Source organism: Triticum aestivum, chromosome 6D (genome assembly GCF_018294505.1).
Source record: "Triticum aestivum cultivar Chinese Spring chromosome 6D, IWGSC CS RefSeq v2.1, whole genome shotgun sequence".
NCBI classification, from domain to species: Eukaryota; Viridiplantae; Streptophyta; class Magnoliopsida; order Poales; family Poaceae; genus Triticum; species Triticum aestivum.
This window is the reverse complement of record NC_057811.1, coordinates 382,173,532-382,181,866: the sequence shown is the minus strand read 5'-3', so window position 1 is coordinate 382,181,866 and position 8,335 is coordinate 382,173,532.

The window sequence follows — 8,335 nt, the reverse complement described above, 5'->3', positions numbered from 1 at the left end:
ATTACTTTTGATATAAGCCCTTTATGTGAAGTCGCTCAGACGTCCGACTGAGGCACTCTCGTTATTTACTTTTGATATAAGCCCTTTATGTGATGTCGCTCAGACGTCCGACTGTGGCACGCACTGTCATTTACATCCAATATAAGCCCTTTATGTGGTGTCGCCCTGACGCCCGACTGCGGCATTGTTAATTTTATTTTTACCCTTTTCGAGGCGTCGCTTCAGACACTCGATCGGTCTTCAGTTATTTCATTGGGATTTCGGGAGGACTACCGCCCGACTTCCTTTTTATTTACCATGCAGTGCAATTTTATTATCTGAGTGCGCATTACAAATCTGCTCATGTGCACCATGTTTGCATTTGTTATATCTTATGTCCAAACTGTCTTCCGAGTACTTTCATAGTACTCACCTGGCTTGTTGATTTGGCCAGATGTTGACGAAGGCGATCTTATGGATGAAGAGTTCGATAGCGAGTCCGGCGCCTAGAGGAGTCCCAGTCAGTCCCGTGCGATCCTGGAATTTGGCCACTTGTATTATATACGCTTCCGCTACCCAGGATAAAAGTCTTCGAGCCTCACTCCGGCGCTCGATGAGTTGTAAGGTTTAGGATTCATGTCACCCTCTCCACTGTGACATATCCACCACCACTTTTATTACGAGTCAGTGGTTATGCCACCATACCCCTTGTGTCATATCCGCCTTTATATATAATATCGGCGTGCTTGTAATAAATTGTTGAGCAGCCTCCGCTCAACCTTGTATTATATTTAGTACTTCTGGATTTCTGTATCAAGGATTTGTCCACCAGTAAGAAGGATTCTTCTATACTGGTCCGATAAAAAGGTCGGTTTCTCAATAAATGTTTTATTGGAAAACCGGTCGTGACAAACTTGGTATCAGAGCCAGGCTGACTGTAGGAAGCCACTAGGAGCGATCGCTAATCGGTTATTAGCGTCTTCAGTGCTTTTTCAGCATTTTGCAAATGTAGCTATTTTCTGTTGGTCATCATAAATTTATGATTTGACTATTCGGAATTTTTGCCTACTTTTGTAGATGGCTGGCAACGACTGCGAGTCACAGGTGTTCGCTAATGTGCCCGAGGGATTTGTCAAGCTTCTCGTCTCCATCACCAAGCTCACGATCGGGCCATCGACTCGTCCAGAGTTCACACTCTACCAGCACAAGATCAGCGACAACATGTCTATGCACCAGGCCGTGGTGCAATTCAAGGGAGGGCGTTCTGTGTCTCGCCACTTCCGTTTTGTGGGAAGGGCCATGCCTACGGAGAGCCATGCCATGCAGATGGCTGCCCATGAGGCGATAGCTCGTCTTCGGGATGTTCTTCCTGCGATGAAGACCCGTTGCTACCGCTACCTCCCATGCCATGTGCCATATACTTGTCACTATGCATTCTCTTGCCCTAGGGGAGAGAGAGATGTGGCTATTGAGATGCTTGTTGAATATCTCAAAGCTCTTGAAGCAGCTTTTGACAACCTCGTGGACGACCTTGTGGCTGCCCGTATGGACTCAGTTCAGGGCTGTTCCGCCAATAGGAGGGAGCTTCTCCACATGGCACCGCTGCTGACTTTCGTCTCGTCCTCAGCATCCTATGCACCTGCCATTTTAGCCACCGCTCGCCGCCTGCCTACCACTAAGGAGTTTGACCAAGTGATTGCCCCTACTCCTATCAGAGCTGCACCACCGACCGCACCCGCACCAACTCCTCAACGCAGTACGTCGCGCCTGGAGCCTATTAGTGAGGAGGAGGAGGTTGAGTCTCCTGCACCGCTGGGTCTTACCCTCGGCAGGCCGAGGGAAATTTTCACCCTCTCCGACTGAGTGCGCCTAGCAGCCGTGTGATGTGCCAACTTGTATGATATGTTTATATGTACAAAGGTCTGGTGAGAAGTAGTTTGTGTGCGCATCATGTAGGAACTCGGAGAAGTGCACTAGCCTAAATAACATGTCAGGAATATGTACACACATCCTGAGTGGTGTATTGTATAATTACGAATCGCGTGTAAGATATGTACTGAGCTGTCCTTCTCCATGCGCAATCAAGTATTTTTCCTTGGAAAATCTTGGAGTCTTTTAAATTTCGCCTTTGCAAGATTATTATTTGTGCCACGCGATTTTTCTCATGAGTTTTGCAAAAATACCCCAGAGTGGAAAATGCCTCGTCCCTGGACTCGTTCCATGCCAAGTCCGCCGGAAGAAAATTATGGTACCCAGACAAGCAACAACTTCACACTGGGGCAGTCAAGTCAGCAAGGCAATGAAGCAGCATTTTCTCAAGTATGCCGCCTTTATGAGCAAAGCCAGCAGCAGCATAAAGAAATGATGAATCATGTTATCAACATGGGAAATCACCGTGAACCATACCAACCGCATTCCAAGTTGTCTGAACTACAAAAGACACGTCCCCCAACGTTCGCTCACACTGATAGGCCGCTTGAGGCCGATGATTGGCTTCGAGACATTGAAAGGAAATTAATTATTGCACAATGTTCTGACCATGAGAAGGTACTCTATGCACCTCACTACCTCACTGGAGCAGCTGCATCATGGTGGGAGAATTTTCTACACATGCACCCCAATGAAAATAACATCACCTGGGAAGAGTTTAAGGAAGGTTTTCGTGGGGCGCACATTCCCAGAAGCATTATGAAGATCAAGAAAAGGGAGTTTGATGACCTCAAGCAGAGAAGCATGACAGTAACTGAGTACAATAGTCAGTTTACTCAATTATCTCGTTATGCCAACGAAGAGCATATGACTGAGAATAAAGGATGGAAAAAAAATTGGACGGTCTGGCACCAGCACTTAAATGCCTGCTGGTCGTACACACCTTTCCAGATTTCAAAACACTTGTGGACAAGGTAATTACATTGGAAAATGAGCGCCGCAACTTGGAGGATATTCGCAAGCGCAAAAGGGATAAGACTACTCATGCTCGCAACAACCGGAGCAAGACTGATTTTCAGAAAAGTGGAACGAACAAATCCACGACCAACGTTCCAAGCCCAATCAAACATTTTCATGCAAGGGACAAGGACTTTACGTATCGCCCAGGTGTTACTTGCTATGCTTGTGGAGAGGAAGGACACTATGCCAAACAGTGCCCAAAACCAAGGAACTCGGCCCCCAAGCCAAACAACGGTGGAAATAATCCAGCCCCCAAGCGTAACAACTTCAACCCCAATAACAATCACAAGAAGGGTCACTTGAACCATGTGACCAAGGAGGAAGCACAGAATGCCCCAGATATCGTACTCGGTACGTTCCCTGTCAACACAATACCTGCCACGGTTTTGTTTGATTCTGGAGCTTCTCACTCGTTCATTTCGAAGAGTTTTGTTTTGCAACATGGTTTTCCGATACTTCCTTTGGAAAAATCCATGATCATCAAGTCCCCCGGGAATAAGCAAATCACTCAGAGTTACTGCCAAGGTGTGATTATTGAGTTTGAAAGACTAAAGTTTCAGGCGAATCTCATCGTGTTGGAAAATAAAGGACTGGATGTTATCCTAGGGATGGACTGGTTAACCACCAACAAGGGATTTATCGACTGCTTCAATCGGACTGTAATTCTCACTCATCATCATGGCAAGACAATAAAAATTGCAGCTCAAGAAAGACCAAGGTCACGACAACCAAAGTTGAACAAGGTGGACATTTCAGAATTAAGAAAAGTTCCAGTGATGTGTGAGTTTCCTGACGTATTTCCCGAAGAACTACCAGGCATGCCACCAGACCGGGAAATAGAGTTCAGCATTGAACTAGCACCTGGAACCACCCCCATTTACAAGAAACCTTATAGAATGGCACCCTTCGAGTTGGTAGAATTAAAGAAACAAATAAAAGAATTACTGGACAAAGGATTTATACGAGCCAGCTCCTCACCTTGGGGTTCACCAGTATTATTTGCTAAGAAAAAGGATGGGACACTGAGATTATGTATAGACTATCGAGCACTCAACATGGTCACCATCAAAAACAAATATCCGATGCCACGGATAAATGATTTATTTGACCAGCTCGCACAAGCCAAGGTTTTCTTGAAAATTGATTTAAGATCGGGGTATCATCAATTAAAGGTACGAACAGAAGACATCCCTAAGACGGCATTTACCTCCAGATATGGATTGTATGAATTTACAGTAATGCCGTTTGGACTGACAAACGCCCCCGCATATTTTGTCCACCTCATGAACAAAGTGTTTATGAAATTTATGGACAAATTTGTTGTGGTGTTCATTGATGATATTCTGGTATACTCAAAGACACCGGAAGAACATGCTGAACATCTCAAAATTGTACTGGGAGAATTAAGGAAACATCAATTATATGCCAAATTCAGCAAATGTGAATTTTGGTTAAGATAGGTTAGTTTTCTAGGCCATGTATTGACCCAAGAAGGTGTTGCCGTAGACCCAAAAAAAGTCAAGGCCGTACTTGGCTGGAAACCACCAGCCAACGTAACAGATGTACGGAGTTTCCTAGGAATGGCTGGATATTACCGAAGATTTATTGAGGGATTCTCCATCGTAGCAAAACCAATGACACAGTTACTCAAGAAGGATAAGAAATTTGTATGGACTGAAGCGTGCGAGAAAAGCTTCCAAGAACTCAAAAGGAAATTAACAACAGCACCGGTTTTGGTTGTGCCAGACATACACAAAAGCTTTGAAGTGTATTGTGATGCATCCCGGAAGGGCCTCGGGTGTGTATTGATGCAGGATGGCAAAGTTGTCGCATACGCTTCCAGGCAACTACGGAAGCATGAAGAAAATTATCCTACGCATGACTTGGAGTTGGCAGCAGTCATCCATGCACTCAAAGAGTGGAGGCACTTTTTGCTGGGGAATCGTTGTGAAATATATACGGATCATAAAAGCCTTAAATATATTTTCACGCAACCAGAACTCAATTTACGGCAACGACGCTGGTTGGAATTAGTCAAGGATTATGATGTCGGCATTCACTACCATCCAGGAAAAGCAAATTTAGTGGCAGATGCTCTTAGTCGGAACCCCAGCTCGGGCAACGACAATCTACAAAATTTGAGACCTGAATTTCAGCAGGAGTTCACCAAACTCAACTTGGTGATGGTCACTGAGGGCAACGTGTCAAATCTGGAGATACAGCCCACCCTAATGGAACAGATTAAGAAGGCTCAGCATGGACATCCCAGCATCAAAGGTATAAAGAGAAAAGTGAGTCTTGGCAAGGCTTCAGAGTTCGTCGTAGACAATGAGGGAGTATTATGGTACGGGGACAGACTTTGCTTACCAAACATTGAGGACCTCAAACAACAAATTCTAACCGAAGGCCACACCGCCCCATATTCAATCCACCCTGGAGGAACCAAAATGTATAAGGACATTCAGGAAATATTTTGGTGGCACGGTATGAAAAGGGATATAGCCACATTCGTTGCATGTTGTGATTCGTGTCAGAGCATTAAAGCCGAGCACCAAAAACCAGCAGGGCTGCTACAGCCAAACAGGATACCTGAGTGGAAATGGGACGAAATTGGGATGGATTTTATCGTCGGACTACCTCGGTCACAACACAGAAATGATGCCATATGGGTCATCACAGATAGACTAACCAAGGTAGCACATTTCGTCCCCGTAAAGACAACCCACTCCACTCAGAAGCTTGCTAAGCTTTATCTCTCCCGTATAGTTTGTCTGCATGGAGTCCCAAAGACTATAATATCCGACCGGGGCACTCAATTCGTCTCTACATTTTTGGATCATTTACAACAAGCTCTGGGAACTCAACTAGCATTCAGTACAGCTTACCACCCCCAGACGGATGGGCAAACTGAACGCATGAACCAAATTTTAGAGGACATGCTGAGAGCATCTGTTCTCACCTATGGAACCAGTTGGGAGGAAAGCTTGCCATATGCCGAGTTCGCATACAACAATAGTTACCAGGCCAGTCTACAAATGGCACCTTTTGAAGCATTGTACGGACGGAGATGTCGTACCCCATTAAATTGGTCAGAAACAGGTGACAGTCGTATCTTCGGCCCAGGAATGCTCAAGGAAGCCGAGGAGAAAGTCAGAAAAATCAGGGACCGACTCAAGACAGCTCAAAGCCGACAAAAGAGCTATTACGATCGAAAACATCGTAAGGTCAGCTTTGAACCCGGTGAATATGTATACCTACGAGTGTCTCCTATGAGGGGCCTGCAACGGTTCAAAATTAAAGGAAAGCTAGCCCCAAGATTTATTGAACCCTTCTGTGTGGTTGCACGAAGAGGCACAGTAGCCTACCAGCTAGACCTACCCAAGGAGCTGTCAGACGTCCACGACGTGTTCCACGTCTCACAGTTGAGGAAATGTGTAAGCAACCCAGAAAAGCATGTATCTCATGAGAGCATTGACGTGCAACCAGACCTCGCCTGCAGAGAGCGGCCAATAAAAATATTGGAGGAGTCCGAAAGGAGAACCCGTCAGAAGACCACTAAGTTCTTCAAGGTTCAGTGGAGCAATCACACCGAGAATGAAGCAACATGGGAAAGAGAGGATTTTCTTCAGGCAGAGTACCCACACCTATTTGAGGATCAGCTGAAATCTCGGGGATGAGATTTTTCCTAAGGGGGTAGGTGTTGTAACACCCCAAAAATTTTATTTGGTTTTATCAAATTCTTTATTTGATTTGAAGGAGGTGGTCTAAACTTTTTTTTTTCTAAAGGACTCTCCTTCTCAAAATTTTCTTTTATGACAAGTATTTTCTTTGGGTTCATCCAAAACTTGATCTTTGGTCTTGAGGGTTTTTCATCTTGTGTTGACTCAACACAAATGTTTTTCTTTGGGAAAGTTTTTGAAATCTTTTCTTTTAAAAATAACCCTATGGCTTATGGAGTGATCCTTCCCCTTTCAAAAATTATCTCTTGCCATGACCTAAGTTGAAATCTCCCTCCCAAAAGCCATCTTCCCACTTTGTGTCAAGTCAAGCTTCAAATCCAGCAAGTTAAACTTCCCCTTGGATTTATTTTGAATCAAAAATCTTTTCTGTCTTCTATTTTGGCCCTTAGAGATTTGCAAAGGAACCACTAGATTTCCTTTGGGTTTTGATTCCAAACAAGTTTCCCTGGCTAGTCCTTAGAACCCTCAACCAAGATCCACTGGTCCACAGTTCAAAATTTTCAAAATGTGCTTGCTGCAAGTTTGGACCATATTTGCCAATTTTGGTGAAATTCATTTGTATTCTTCTCCTAAAAATCTGAGAAAAATCAGGCAGCCTCTAGATGCATCAAGAGGTCACCTCACCAAGTCCCAGCTCCAGAAAATTTTTCCTCGTGCCCAAAACCTTTCGTCGAACAGCTGGCGTGCACTGTTACTATCAAGTTCAGAGTTTCAGAGAACAATTTCAGTCGTCAGTGTCGTTTTCTTCAGAACCTCTCGTCGATCTCGCCAGTAACTGCAGTGGCGCATTGCCCCATATTCCTCCTTATCCACCGTGCCGCACGGTCGCCTGGATGGTTGCGGGCGTCGGCGGCGAGCTGTCAGAGGTGCATCACCCCGTGAGCGGCGGCGGCAGCACTTGTCGCGGCTGCCAGAGAGGCGCAGCAAGGGACGGCGCCGTTCAGCACTGCCCAAGCCACCAGAAGCCTCCGTGTGGCCGTCCCCGTCCCTGTGCGTGCTGCAGAGCCATCGTCGTGGCCTGGACAGCACAGAGCGCGCTCTCTGCCGCCGGCATGCCTGTGAGGCCGTTCCGTCGAGAGCTTGGAGTATCACCCATAACATACCAAGTTTAGCCCTTGAACGGAACAAGTGGACCATCATGTTGATGCCCAATCACCTAAACCTCCATCCCGACCACTGCCTCGCCGTAATCGCCCGCCGGAGTTATCCGTTCACGGCAACCGCCTCGGGCCGGCTATAAATAGCGACCCCGAGCTCGCCTTCGACCAAGCACCATCACTCCACATCACCAGAACCACGCCCAGCCACTGGGGAGACCTCGAGGAGGTCTTCTTCCCCGACTCCGGCCGCCCCGACCCGCTTCGGGATCCGCCAAGATTGGCTCAAGTGCGTGCACCCCCGCCTCTCAAACCATGCCAGTAGCCTTCTAGTGCATCCACTTCTCTAACTCACGCCCTAATTTGAAGGTTGCAGCTCCCGTCGGAGAGTATCATCCTTGCCCGAACCGCCGTCCGCCGGAGTTAAGGCCACCGTCGACGTGGTGCTCGCCGACGGCCAAGTCCAGCACCCACTGACGCGGAAAGACACAGTGAACCCGTAGGTACCCTCCGATCCCCCTACCTCGCCGTGGATCAACGCCGGCGACCACCGCGGGCCTCGGCACCGGC